A 14,970-nucleotide genomic window follows, 5' to 3' on the forward strand; every position below is an offset into this window, starting at 1 on the left:
GACTGGGATAATTGGGATGGGAGTGTCAGAGGCAATGCGATTGGCACAGGGCAGAGCGGAGTTTAGGGCTGTTGTACATAGGGTCGCTGTGAGTCGCAGGTGACTCGACGGCACATAACAACAACAACAACAGTTTATAGGCCTATCTGTATGTTAAGCTACAATTTCATTAAAACCTTTACCTTGCAAGCTCAAGATTTATTACAATCATGCATCACTTAACATCCATGAGCTGTTTTGTGAAATGGAACATTATGTGCTTTGGCACATTTGCCATATTATGCTCTGATTCTACTCTTTTCTTTCTTTATGCATCTGAACAAGCTTCATGACTCCTCCAACATTCTGAAAAAGTGTTCATGTTTTGTTTGTTTCTCAGTCCACATCACTAATAATTTCTCCAGATCTATAGCGTCCTTTTTCATTGTCCAACCCATAATCTGACAGCTTGTATATGAAGTTTCCTTGGGTAATGTTATTCCAAACACATCAGCTGCCGCCAAATTCTTATGCTGTGACCAGTGTCTCTTAAGTTTAGTGGCAATGTCTCCGAAGGGAGGGTGATATGTCCTGTAGAACTGGTGTATATATTCTATTTCTTTCTTCTTGGCCCGAGGGTCACCTGTGGGCATGGTAAGGTGGGTCAAGGACTGCAGCCTTCAGTATGGATTGAGGCTCAATGTCAAGAAGACAAAGATTCTCATCACTGGACCAATCGGCAGCATCAGGATGGATGGTGAAGAGATCGAGATTGCTAGCAACTTTAGTCTATTTGACTCCACGGTCAACACTCTTGGCACCAGTAGCCAGGAAATAAAAAAACACATTGTGATGGGAAAGTCTGCTGTTAGGGACCTCTCTAAAGTACTCAAGAGCAATGGTGTCACTGTGGAGACTAAGGTTCATGTGATACAGGTTATGGTCTTTGCAATCACTTGTTATGCATCAGAGGGTTGGACAATGACTAGGGAAGACAGAAGGAGAATTGATGCCTTTGAGCTGTGGTGCTGGAGAAGAGTATTGAATGTACCATGGACTGCCAAGAAAACAAACAGAATCATTCTGGAACGGGTTAAACCAGGCTGCTCCTTGGAGGCAAGGATTCTGGGGCTTTGTTTAACATATTTTAGGCACGTTTAAGGAGGGATAGGTCTTTGGAGAGGGACATCATGCTTGGGAGGGTGAAGGGATTCCACAAGATTGGAAGACCCTCTATGAGGTGGATTGATTCAGTGACTGGGGTAATAGGGATGGGTGTGTCAGAGGCAGTGCAATTGGCACAGGATAGAGCAGGGTTTAGGGCTGTTGTACGTAGGTTAGCTATGAGTTACAAGTGACTTGACCTCACATAGCAACAATAGCAACAGCATCCTTATATATTTTCATATGCCTTTTAGCTTTAAGTGGAGATAGTTCTTAGTTTGAAAAATGTTTTTGTTTTTGAGGATCATCAAGATTGTTGAGTTAGAAATGTATAAATTACAAGCAATAGTATTCACTGATTTTTCCCCCTTCTTGTTGTTTAGTGACTTTATTTTTCTTCTAAACTGATATTTCTTTTCTTGATGCTGTTATTATTATCATAGATTTTACTCATTTATGAGCCAATTATATGAATGAAAATTAAACAGTTAAAGAACATTACAACACTCAAATGATACACATCATACAAAATTGGGTGCTTCACAAATTATTTTTAGGTAGAAAGCAAAATACATATATTTCAGTAACATAGTTATTTAACCGTGCTATCAAGAGATAAGTGTGTTATAAGTTAATATATGTACTGTTCCATTATATACCTTGTAGGACAATCACTTTTAATACAAAATACATGAGATATGCATGCTATATGCAGGAAGCAGTTTTGTGTGTCAATGTGGCTATGATTCACAGTATCATAAAACTGTTCTATGTGTTGTAAATTCAAAAAGTATGATGTTAATAATAATGAGTGGATCTGTGAGGAGATTTTTAGCTTTATTTGATTAAGGGCATATTTCCTCAGGATGTGGTCTGAAAAATATTTATGTTTGGGCATTGACAAAACCTGGAAACATTTTGTCAGATCTATAAACAGACATCGAAACTCTCATGGCCTGGTGTCATGAAGTTGTGCTGCAATCCCAATAGGACATGGCTCAAAGCCACCAGTCACTCTGTAGGAGAAGGATGAACGATTTCCTCTGGTGCAATTTACTGCCTCTGACAACCTGACACCAGGTCAGCTGTGGGTTGGATCTGACTCTATGGTACATAACAACAACAACAAATACAGACATTAGCCTCAAGGTATGCAGACTTAAATCAGTAACCTTCCTTACTTGCTGTTTTTGAAATCTCAACCCAAAGCCAACAGAAAGTAGTTTGCAAAGCTGCAACTCTAATATTCTGCTAGACCTATGCAAGTGAAGACCTCTGAAGCTGGTAACCTCCAAAGCCAGCAGCCTGACCCCTGCTTCCCTAGACTCTTGGAGTGTAAACTAAATACCTGAAACTTACCTCTACAAGCAAGTGAGCCATTTCCTTTGGGGGAGATGGAATCTCTTTATCTAGAGAACTCAGTATTAGAAGGTCATTATCATCATGTTCTTTAATTAGAATTCCTGAATTTCTTAAGGACTCCTGGGGACAAAGTGCTTTAAATGTGCTGCAGACTAATTCAAATTCACCAGATGCTCAGTGGGAGAAGGATAGGCGTTCTTCTCCCATAAAGATTTGGAAGTCCAGTGGAGGGTCACTGAGTAAAGAATGTATTTAAAGGCTGTATTTGCTTTTAATATTATTTTACTTTTATAGGACCACAGGATGTGTATGCAATTGAACTTTGTTAAAGCAGACTTTATGTAGCTCATGAATGCAGTGTGCATGACACGTTGTTGTTGTTAAGTGCTGTCGATTCATAGGCGACCCAAAGCGACCCTATGAAAGAAAGTCCTCGACACTTGGGTGACTTTCATCCTTTCTCCAGGTTCATATGGTTATCAGAGGCAAGCTATTTACAGAAGTGGATGACACTCATACATTTGATTTAGAAAGTCTTGCTAATTGAAAGATATTTAACTAATATTTAAAAGAAAAGTACAACTTCACTGTTTTAAATGCTTGAAAATTATAGCAAAAGTCTTAAAAATAAATGTGGCTCTATTAAATAAAGAGTAACATTAAAACTACACATATTAGAAATATCAATTCTTTGAAGTTTTTATATCAGTTTTGACAAGAAAATTACCAGTTTAATTGACACTAGCAAAGCTGATTATTTCAGAAAATCTCACATAGGATTCAGCAGCGAAACAATAGTACACATCAAAGTAAATGACAAAAGAAGCCAAAGGGTAGACCCTTCATTACCACGTGAGTAAGATATCTCCTGGTGCCCTACTGAGCATGAATGGATAGTTAATAACAGAATTTTTCTATTGTCACATCTAATGGCTTCTATTCCAATGCAAAGCTAGAGGGTGGTGGTCCAAATCAACTCAGTGAAACCATAGAATATAGGTTCCCAAAATCCACTTTAATGAAAGTTTCAGCCAGAAAAATGGAGCTGTTTAACCGTGCAACTCATTGCAGTTTTTGTTCTTGTTAGGCACCAGTGAGTAAAGTATGACTCATAGCTACACTGTGAAGAACAGATCTAAACTTTGTCCTATCCTGTTCCATCCTCATTAACTCTGAAGTACTGTACATGTGGAACAGATCATCTGGGCTCTATGAGGAATGAATTTGGCATCAAGATTAAAGGAAGACCCATCAACAACCTGCATTATACAGATGACACAAACTTGCTTGCTCAAACTGAGGAAGTGCTTGCTACAGAAGGTCAAGAACTGCAGTCATCAATATATATTAAAGCCCCAAATCAAGAAAACAAAGGTACTCACCATTGGTCCATTTTGACAGCATCATGATAGTGAAGAGATTGAGATTGTTAACAGCTTTAGTTTGCTTGGCTCCACAATCAACATTCTTGGTACCAGCAGCCAGAAAACCAAAAGACAAATTGCATTGACAAAGTCTGCTGTCAGAGACATATCCAGAGTACTGAAGAGTAATGATGTCAGTCTTGAGACTAAGGTGCACCTGATCCAGGCGATCGTATTTGTAATTGCGTGTTATGCACTAGAAAGGTGGACAATAACCAGAAATGATGGAAGGATAATAGATGCCTTTGAGTTGTAGTACTGAAGAAGAGTATTGAATATACCATGGATTGCTAAGAGAACAAAGAAGTTCATTCTGGAGAGGATGAAAACTGGCGGCTCCTCAGAGGCAAGGATTCTGAAGCTCTGTATGACGTATTTTGGCATATTGCAAAGAGGAACCAGTCCTTGGAGAGGGATGTTATGTCTGGGAGGGTGGAGGGACAGTACAAGAAAGGAAGACCCTCAATTAGATGGATTGACTCAATGACTAGGGTAATGGAGATAGGTGTGTCAGAAACAGTAAGATTTGCTCAGGATAGAGCAGAGTTCAGAGCTGTGGTACATAGCATCGCTATGAGTTGCAAGTGACTTAATGGTACAAAACGACAGCAACAACGTTGAAATAACCATGTCAATCCATGTTCTGGAGGGTCCTCCTCTTCCTTACCGGCCCTTCTGTCTTTACATGATTGATGCCTGTTCCAAGGAATATTCTCTCCTAAAAAAAACATGATCAAAGTATGGATGCGAAGTTTCCTCATATATGCCTTCAAGGAGCTTTTTGCCTACACTTTTCCTACACCCCTGCCCCCAGACACATCTGTTACTTCTTTTTGCAATCTAGGAGATATTCAATACTCATCTCAAACATCAAGACTGTAAGCTATCATTTTTTCTTCTGTCATGCTTATCAATTGTCTAACATTCAGATGCATAGAAAATGATTGGAAAAAAAATATGGCCTGAATCAAATTCACCTTAATCTTTAAACTGACATTATTGTGCATTTATTTTGAAGATATACTTCTCCAATGCAACATGTCTTTTGATTTCTGGACTACTAAACCAGGAAAACAAACAGATTCATCTTGGAGAGGATTAAACGAAGCTACTCCTTAGAGGCAAGAATTCTGGGGCTTCCTCTGACATACTTTGGACATGTTGCCAGGAGGGACGGGTCCTTGGAGAGGGACATCATGCTTGGGAGTGTTGAGGGACAACGCAGGAGGGGAAGACCCTCTATGAGATGGATTGATTCGGTGACTGGGGTAATCGGGATGGGTGTGTCAGAGGTGGTGCGGTTGGCGCAGGATAGAGCAGGGTTTAGGGCTGTTGTGCATAGGGTCGCTATGAGTCGCAAAGGACTCGAAGGCACATAACAACAACAACAACAAAAACCAAAATGGATGTCAGATTAGCCTCTGAATATTCCACTGTAATTTTGAGAAGCTAAAGCAAAGGAGAGAAATCAAGAAGAATCTGAACATAGAATTTAAAATTCCAAAGAGCAGCATAGGAAGACAAAACAAAATACTATAATGAAATGTGCAAAGAGCTGGAGTCAGAATATCAGAAGGGCTGAACTCACTTGACAGTTAAACTGAAGGAACTGAAGGACAAATTCAATCCTCGAGAAATAATACTCAAGGATAATTTGGGAAGAATATTGAATGATCCAATAATCATTAAGAGAAGATAGAAGGAACACATACAGTCACTGTACCAAAAATAACTGGTTGATACAGAAGAATTTCTTGAAACAACATATGAGCAAGGGCCTGTGGTGATGAAACAGGAAGTTAAAGCTGTTCTGAAGGAATTTGCAAAAAACAAGACCCCTGGAATGGACAGCATACCAGTTGACATATTTCAACAAACAGATGCTGATATGGATGTGCTAATCATGTTGTACTAAAAAACCTGGAGGACAGCCAGCTGGTCAACTGACTGAAAGAAATTCATATTTCTTTTCCATTCCAAAAAAGGTGACCTGACAGAGTGTGATCATTATCATACAATATCATTAATATCACATGCAAGCATGATTCTGCTGAAAATTATCCAAAAACAACTGGAATAGCACATCAACAGCTGCCCAATGTGCAGAGTGGATTGAGAAGAGGCTGTGGCACTAGGGATATTATGGCTAATATTAGATGGATCTTGGCTGAAAACAGAAAGTACCAGAATAATGTCTATATTACATTGACTATACAAAGGCATTTGACTATGTGGATCACAACAAACTGTGGCTAACTCTAAGAAAGATTGGAACCCCAGAACACTTGATTGTGCCTATGCGGACCCTAAACTTGGAGCAGGAAGCTGAGCTCTCTGAGAAGGAATGTGCATCAAGATTGAAGGAAGACTCATCAACAACCCGCATTATGCAGATGACACAGTCTTGCTTGCTGAAACAAATTTGCTAGCAGAAGTAAAAACAAACAAAACAAAAAAACCTACAACTTTAAATATGGGTTGAAGCTCAATATTAAGAAAACAAAGATTCTCACCATTAAGCAGATTGGCAACATCATGAAAGAGTGAAGAGAATGAGAGTGTTAAGAGCTTCAGCTTGTTTGGCTCCACAATCAACACTCTTGATATCAGTAGTAAGGAAATCAAAAGATGAATTGCATTAGAAATATCTGCTGTCAGGGACCTATCTAGAGTGCTAAAGAGCAATGATATGTTAGTCTAGAGACTAAGGTTCATCTGATGCAGGTCATGGTCTTCTCAATTACTTGCTATACGTCAGAAAGTTGAACAATGGCTAGGAATGATAGAGGGAGAATTGAGACCTTTGAACTGTGGTGCTGGAGAAGAGTGCTGAATATATCATGGACTTCCAAGAGAACAAACAGGTTCATCCTTGAGAGAGTGAAATCAGGCTGCTCCTTAGAGGCAAGGACTTTGAAGCTTTTTCTGACATACTTTGGGCATTTTGCAAGGAGGGACAAGTCCTTGGAGAGGCATGTCATGCTTGGAAGGGTGGAGGGACAGACAGCAAGAGAGAAGTATGCCCTGGATGAGATAGATTGACTCAGTGACAGGGGTAATGGGGGTAGGTGTTTTCGAGACAATGAAGTTCTCCCAGGATAAAGCAGGGTTCAGTTTTGTTGTATAGGGTTACTATGAGTTGAAAGTGATTCAATAGAGCATAACAACAACAACAATAATCCCAAGAATATTGATTATAGATCCAAGTAAGATAAAAATCATTGGCAACTTCAATCTTTTCTCCATTCATCATGATGTTTTCTATTGGCCAACAGGTGAGGATATTTATCTTCCTGATGTTGAGGTGTAATATATATTAAGGGGAGTAGTCTTTGATCTTCTGCAGCAAATACTTCAAGTGTTTATCACTTTCTTTTTTATTTCTTTTTCTTTTTCTTTTTTTTTTTAGGGGAGTAGTCTTTGGCCTTTGATCTTCTACAGCAAATGCTTCAAGTGTTTCTAATTTTCAATGAATAGGTTGTGTCATCTGCATAAAACAGGTTATTATTCTTCATCCTTACACCAATTCCTCTTTATGAAATCCAGTTTTTTTTAAGTTATTGACTCAGTATACATTTTTCTAGATCATATAACCCTGGTATGTCCACTTGCTGTACAGAGGTGACTTGTTAGTGTGAACCCAAACACTGTGACACTGATGAGTCGAAAGCCAGAATGGTTACCCATTGTGGAAAGTGTTTGGTGGAGCTTCCCAATTAAAACAAGCTTGGAAGCAGGAGTGGCATACACTTCTGAAATAGCTTGCCTCTGAAAACCCTATGAACCTGGAGAAAGGACGAAAGTTATATAGATGTCCAGGTCTTTCATTAATTGGGTCATTATGAGTCCCCTATGACTCAACAACACTTAACTACAACAACAAAAACAGTATACAGATTTAAAATAAATGGAGAAAATATATATTTCTGATGCACACTCTTCTTGATTTTAAACTAAGTAGTGTTCCTTTTCTCTGTTCAGACAACACTTTCTTGGTCTAAGGTGTAAATTTTATATTAACACAATTAGGTGCTCTGGAATTCCTTTCGGGTTTTCATAAATCAGAAGTTACTTGAAAACATTAAATTACAAGAAAAAAATTATAAATAAATTAGTCTATATATTTTAAAATTCTGGGTTTGTTTTTTTTTTAATATCCCCAGATCTGTTGTTGTATGTTGAGTATGACTCATAGTGAATCTATGAACAAAAATTCTGAACCCAGTCCTATCCTGCACCATCCTCACACTTACACAAGAGCCTATTGCAACTGTCACCTTGTCAATCCACCTGGTTGAGGGTCTTCCTCATTTTCACTGACCCTCCTCCACCCTTCTAAACATCATATCCCTTTCCAGAACTATATATAAGCAATGTTGTTTTTGCCCACATCACCCTAATCTTACACAATCTTCTCTAAGTGTTTTTTATCATCTTTACCTCTCTGATCATTTGAAATGCCTTTATTACTGTTTAGTGTGGTAGTCCTTAGGAAATTGTGCTGTTATCCCCAAAGTATGAAGGTTTGGTGACCTAGTGGTAAGAAGTTGCATTACAGTTCTAAAAGCATAGGATTTGAATTCACCAGCTCCTTCACAGGAGCAATGTTTAGATGAGCAATATTCTATGCGATTGACTGACTTTGAAATCCTGCTGGAGCGTCACCTATGAGTTAGTTCTGAATTGATGGCTCACAACAACAACAACAACAACTACTAGATAGTGGTTCAAATCTGCCAGTAGCTTTGTTGGAGAAAGAAAGACAATTTCTTCTAATGCAATTACAGTCTCTAAAAACTAATTGAAATTTGGGTATCAGTCAACACCTCCTCAGTGGCAATGAGAGAGAGTGAGAACTTTATCCACTCCGAGTGATTGGAAAGATTCTACCCACAAAATATCATTCAAAGGCATGTGTTTAAGGTTGCTGTAGTATCTATCTCTTTTTAGTTGTTGTTTTTGTTATGTGTAGCCTCTGACTAATAGCAAGCCTACATACATTAGCTCTGAAACCCTTCCCTATCCTAAACCAATCTCTTTGTCTCCAACAAACTTAATCCCATTTCTCTAGTCACTGAGTCAATCTGCCTCATCTGAGGTCATCCTCTCTTGCGCTGTCTCTCCAATCTTCTAAACATATTCTCCTTCTCCAAGGATTGTTCCCTCCTGGCCATGTGCCCAAAATTTGTGAGAGCTTCAGAATCCTTGCCTTCAGGGAGCAGCGTGGTTTCACTCTGAAGGAAAGATCTTTTTGTTCTCTTGACAGTCCACGGTATGTTCAACACTCTTCTTCAGCACTGCAACTCAAAGGTATCAATTCTCCTATCATCCCTAGCCAACAGTTTCCCCCAGTGTAGTTCATCTTTTCATTTTCTGGCCTCTGTACCAGGAGAGTTGATTGTGAAGCCAAGAACACTGAAGTTATTAATGATCTGAAACTCTTTTCTGTCTATCATGAAGCTGCCGATTGGCCCAAAGGTGAAAATCTTTGTTTTCTTAATTTTGAGCAACAATCCATATTGAAGACTACAGTCCTTGACCTATTGCAGTAAAAACATCGGGTCTTCCTCAGTTTCAGCAAGTTCGTAACATCTGCATAACATATATTGTTTATGAGTCTTTCTCCAATCCTGAAGTCACATTCCTCCTCTTAAAGTCCAGCCTCCTGAATTATCTGTTCCACATATAGACACACCTTTCCTGATATTGAACCATACAGTGGTTTCCTGCTCTGTTCTTATTACTGCTTCCTGTTCAAGTATAGGTTTTACATTAGCACAATTAAGTGTTCTGGGATCCCCATTCTTCTCAAGGTTAACCACAATTTGTTGTGATTCACACAGTCAAATGCTTTTGCATAGTCAGTGAAACACAGATAGATATTCCTCTGGTATTCTCTGCTTTAAGCCAAGATTCATCTAATGTTGGCAAAGATATCTGCAGTGACATGGCCTCTTCTAAACCCAGCCTGCACATCTGGCAGTTTTGTACTGCTCCAGATATTTTTGTATAATCTTCAGCAGAATCTTGCTTGCTTGTGATATTAGTGATGTTGTTTGATAATTTTCATACGCGGTTGGATCTGAGTGGGAATAAATACAGCTCTCTTCTTATCAGTCGGCCAGGTAATTTTCCTCCAGATTTCTTGGCATAACCCCTTGAGCGTATCCAGCATAGCATTTGTTTACTGAAATGTGTCAATTGGTATGTTATTAATTCTTTTGACCTTGTGTTTTTTTTGCCAATTCCTTCAGAGCAGCTTAAACTTCCTCTTCATCACCATTGTCTCTTGAGCATATATATATATATTTTTTTTTCTTTTAAATTTTTGTTGTTTCATGAAATTATTCTGTGTCAGCCAGTTATTTTTTGGTATAGTGACTCTGTGTACTTCCACCTTCATTTGATGATTCCTGGGTCATTTAACATTCTGCCCTTGGCATACTTAAGTTTTGCAATCTGAAGCTTAAACTTTTTATTCAGTTCCTTTACTTCAAGAATGTCAAGCAAGTTTTTCCTTTTGATTTCCCAACTCTGGCTCTTTGCATATTTCATTATAATACTTTGCTTTGGTTTTAGGAGCTGATATTTAAAAGCTTCTGTTTCAGTCCTGAACTTCTTAATTTCTTCTTTTTCTTTGGCTTTTCAGCACTCTAGTCCAATATTCAGAGTCTCTGCTGACATCCACATCCATCTTGGTTTTGGTTTTGTTTTTGTTGTTTTTTTTTTTCATTTTTCCTCTGTTTTTGTAATGACTTTCTGTATTCTTCATAAGTGATATTCTTGATATCCTTTCATAGTTATCTGGTCTTTGCCCATTAGTGCTCAAGGCCTCATGCTTATTTCTGAAATGTTCTTTAAATTCCTGAGGTGAAACTTTGAATCTTATGGGTTTGATTGATTTTCTTTAGCTTCAGTTTGAACATGTGAGTACCATAATCAGCACCTATCCTAATTTTCATAGCTGATATTGAGCTTCTCCAGCAATTTCTTCCAAGATATAATAAATCTGATTCCTATAGACCATAAGTCCATCTCTATAGTCATCATTTATGTTTCTTATAAAAGGTTTTTGAAATGAATATATAATTGACTGTACAGAATTCTATGATTCTTTCTCCAGTCTCATTTCTCTCACCAAGAGCGTATTTTCCAATTACTGATCCTTGTTCCCTTTTCCCAACTTTTACATTCCAATCACCCAGTAATTTTGCAGACTATCACCTTCTGTCTTTGAATGTGAACTTTCCTTAATCTACTGACTTTGAATAAAAAATGAATCCAGTATGTTTGAACAATATGGGTCTGGGTTGTTTGTTATTAGGTCAACCATAACTAAGGTTTTCTTGGCCCCAGAGATATCAATTGAATTTGAATCCAGACTTAAAATGAATAATAATTAGTATTGTAATTAAACCTATTCATGTGTGGATTTATCAACATGGACATAAAACCATATATTCATTTTTCTAGTGTCTTCATTTTCTGTATTAAAAAAACCCGACTATATATATATTCCACAGGATGAACTTTACAGTTAAATACAATAATACAAAAATATCAAGAAAGTCAAAACAACTATGACATATCATCTCACCCCAGTAAGAACAGTAAAATTTTACTGAGCAGCAAACAACAAATGTTGGTGAGGTTGTGAAGAAACTGCTGCCGGGAGTGTAAAATGGGTCAACCACTATGGAAAGCAGCATGACACTTTTTTTAAAAATTGGAAATGGAAATACCATTTGGCCCAGCAATACCACTACTAAGAATATGCCTTGAAGAACCAAAACTGACACCAAAGCAGATGTATGTACACCCATGTTTATCGAGGCTTTGTTCACAATAGCAGAGAGTTGGGAACAACCCAAGTGCCCATCAACAAACGAATGAATAGGGCTGTGGTGTATTCACACAATGAAATATTATGGAGCCTTGAAAAATAAAGAATTCATGAGATATTATACAAAATGGGTGACATGGAGGACATTTTGCTGAGTGAAATATCTCAGTCACAAAAAGACAAATACAGCATAACCCCGCTGTTATAGAACAGGACTGATAATGGGGCTTGGGAGAAGCTAAGAAAAGAGCGTATACATAATGTACACAGCTTTGAAACAGATAAGGGAGTGAACTGTATAAAAGGAACATATGAATAGGCATTATTGGCATGATAAGAGTCCAGCCTAAGAGGTGCATAGTTAAGTGGTCCAAGGCGGTGGTGTGGGGACTGTATAACAATGAAAGAACTTTGTTTCCCAAGAAAATACTCAACAATGAAGTAATGGAACTCCAAGATCTTTATAAACTTTCATTAAGATAAAAAAACAAAAACAAAAACAAAAAACAAAAACAAACCCTATTAAAAAAGAGAAACAACATACATGAGGTAAGTTTAGGTTGGTTTGTTTTTCCCTTGTCATTTATTCACTATGCTCTTAAAATTGCTTTTTTACACAAATGTATAGTGTGTGTGTGTGTGTGTGTGTGTGTGTGTAGAAAGAGGGTGAGAGAGAGAATATTATACAAAATTACAAAAAGAAGGCCTAACCACTGTAGTATTCGAAATATTTTATTTTACGTAGAACATATTTTCATCAACATTAAAAATAGGGTTTGTACAAATTGATGAGTTGGTTAAATTCTGAGGCAAAATACTTTTCCTACAGCTGAGATTTAACAGGCAAGTTCTTTTAAGTACTTTTCAGATTATTATAATAAAAACTGTGCAAAAAACCTTTGAAGTTAGAAAATCAAGCTGTAACAATAGGTACTATGACTAAATAGTTTTTATATGTCACTGTGACTGTGTTCCCTGCCGGGCAACAACAAGGCATTCAGCAGGACATTGTATCATTATTAAGGTATTAAGGATATGGCCATTGAAGGCAACAGAGGACTTAGAGTTTGTGGAGAAGTGCCATCCAAAGTGTTCTCATCCAAAGTGTAAGTTTTCACCTTACTTTTTAAAGAACATCCAAAATGGCATATATACACCTTGACAACTTGTCCACAGGGGCTTCATTAAATGAATTTACCATGAACAATTTTGGTAACAGTTCTTTTCTTGGAAAAGGTAGCTGAAAACTGTCAAATTCTGGCCATTCGTGGTGCATAATGAGCTACTGCCATTCCTACATTGTCCTGACTAAAGCTACATTTTAAATAATCATTTCACATTAAAGTTTTACTTTTCTTAAATTTGTATTTAATTTTGAAATTTTAGATTGAGTGTTCATTATTAAACTCTGTGCTTCGTCATCTTTATTACACAATAAGGAAAAAAGAGCGCTAAAGAAGTCAATGACATTCCTCCAAAAATATATCACATTCTAAGCTGTAGATCTCTTATCAATTAGTGATTTGTTCCACACATCTTAGTTCCTGTTTTTAGAGTGTGAGTTGTGATTTTTCTGTTTTCTTGAAATTAGAAGATTTTATATATTTGTTGTGATATTCACAATTAGTGCAACATATCTCCCTAGAAACCAATATATTTTTTTTATCCTTTAAAGCATAAATAGAAACATTTTTGTTCTTAGACTACACTGATAGTTATATCGTTACGTGTAATATGTAGTTTGAAATATTTCAGAGTCCTTTTACATGTCTTAAGGAATGCTGAAAGGAGCTCTGGTGCAGAAATTCATGGGGAGTTGTACCACAAAGCCAAAGGTCCCCAGCTCTCTGGAAATTTGAACCTACTATTATCTCTGAGGGTAATAGAAACATAGTGTATCATACTTGGAAAGGTGTAAGGTCAGGAAAAAGAAGGAAGATGTTCAAGGACATGTTTATGAGAAGTCTCCTATCAATGCAGTCCCAAATGCTTAACGAGTTGTAGGCATCCATAATTTCTAACACAAAAAGAGTTATATGTGGCTCAGTTCCCCAACTGCTCTTGGGGTCTATGTCCCTTATGTTCCAATCCATCAGGGAGATGATTTATGTGACCATAGATATGCAGTCTGGTTTTGGAGAAACTGATGAAGGATGAAAGACGATCCTATAGACTGTCACTTGTGGCAAAACTAGATGGTGACTGTGGGTGATACAGCCTGGTGGAGTAGACTCTGCTGAGCAGCTGGAGGTCAGTCTCAGGTGAGTGATGTCTTCCAAAGTGTGTTTGTGGAAGTATGGAAAGTGCCTGGGACTGAGGTCACATGAGCTTGTATAAACTTCTAATAGGATGGGGCTTGTACCCCATCTTAATCCTTTCTCCTTAATACAATAATTAGGTAAACACATAATAGACAGTGAATGGTTGGCTAGAGAAAATATCTGAATGATAATCCTTGGACACCCAGAGACTATACCCTCACTTTTCTAGCCATTTCCTTCACACTTGAGAAAGAAGATTTCCCCTTGCAATTATAATAGGAACTGTATTCATAAAAATATACAAGTCAACAACTTTATGCATTAATCTACCCATTTTAGAAACCAAATTTCTGATTTTCCCCTTCCTATCAAACCAGTGAGTGTGTCCAATGCTGATCTGTAAGTTGAAGTAAGCCATTTGATATCCCGTTGAATTCTGGGACCTTATTTTTTTGCCAATGTCTTCAGTGCAGTTTCTAGTTCCTCCTTCATTACCATTGACTCCTATTCATATTTTACTCCATTAAATTTTTCAGTATCAATGAATTCTTTTTGGTATTGTGATTCTGTGTATTCCCTATATATTATTTTGAGACTTTCTGGGTCATTCAATATATTGCCCATAGCAACTTCAATATTGTGACATGAGGCTTAAATTTGTTTTTCATTTCTTTCTGCTTGAGAAATTCAGAAAAGTTCATTCCTTTTTATTCTCCAGTTCCAGCTCTGTGCCTATTCCATTATAATACTTTGCTTTGTCTTTCCTAGCTGCCCTCAGAAATCTTGTTTTCAATTCGTTCACTTCAACATTTTCTTCTTTTTTGCTTCTCAATGCTCTAGTGCAATCTTTAGAGACGTTTCTGACATCCATTCCAAGTTTTTCTTTCATCTCTGTTTTTGTAATGTCCTTCCCCCCTTATTTTTGTTAATTTTAATG

This window comes from Elephantulus edwardii, unplaced genomic scaffold, assembly GCF_000299155.1.
Source record: "Elephantulus edwardii isolate Elephantulus edwardi_28Jun2011 unplaced genomic scaffold, EleEdw1.0 scaffold00119, whole genome shotgun sequence".
Taxonomy (NCBI): Eukaryota; Metazoa; Chordata; class Mammalia; order Macroscelidea; family Macroscelididae; genus Elephantulus; species Elephantulus edwardii.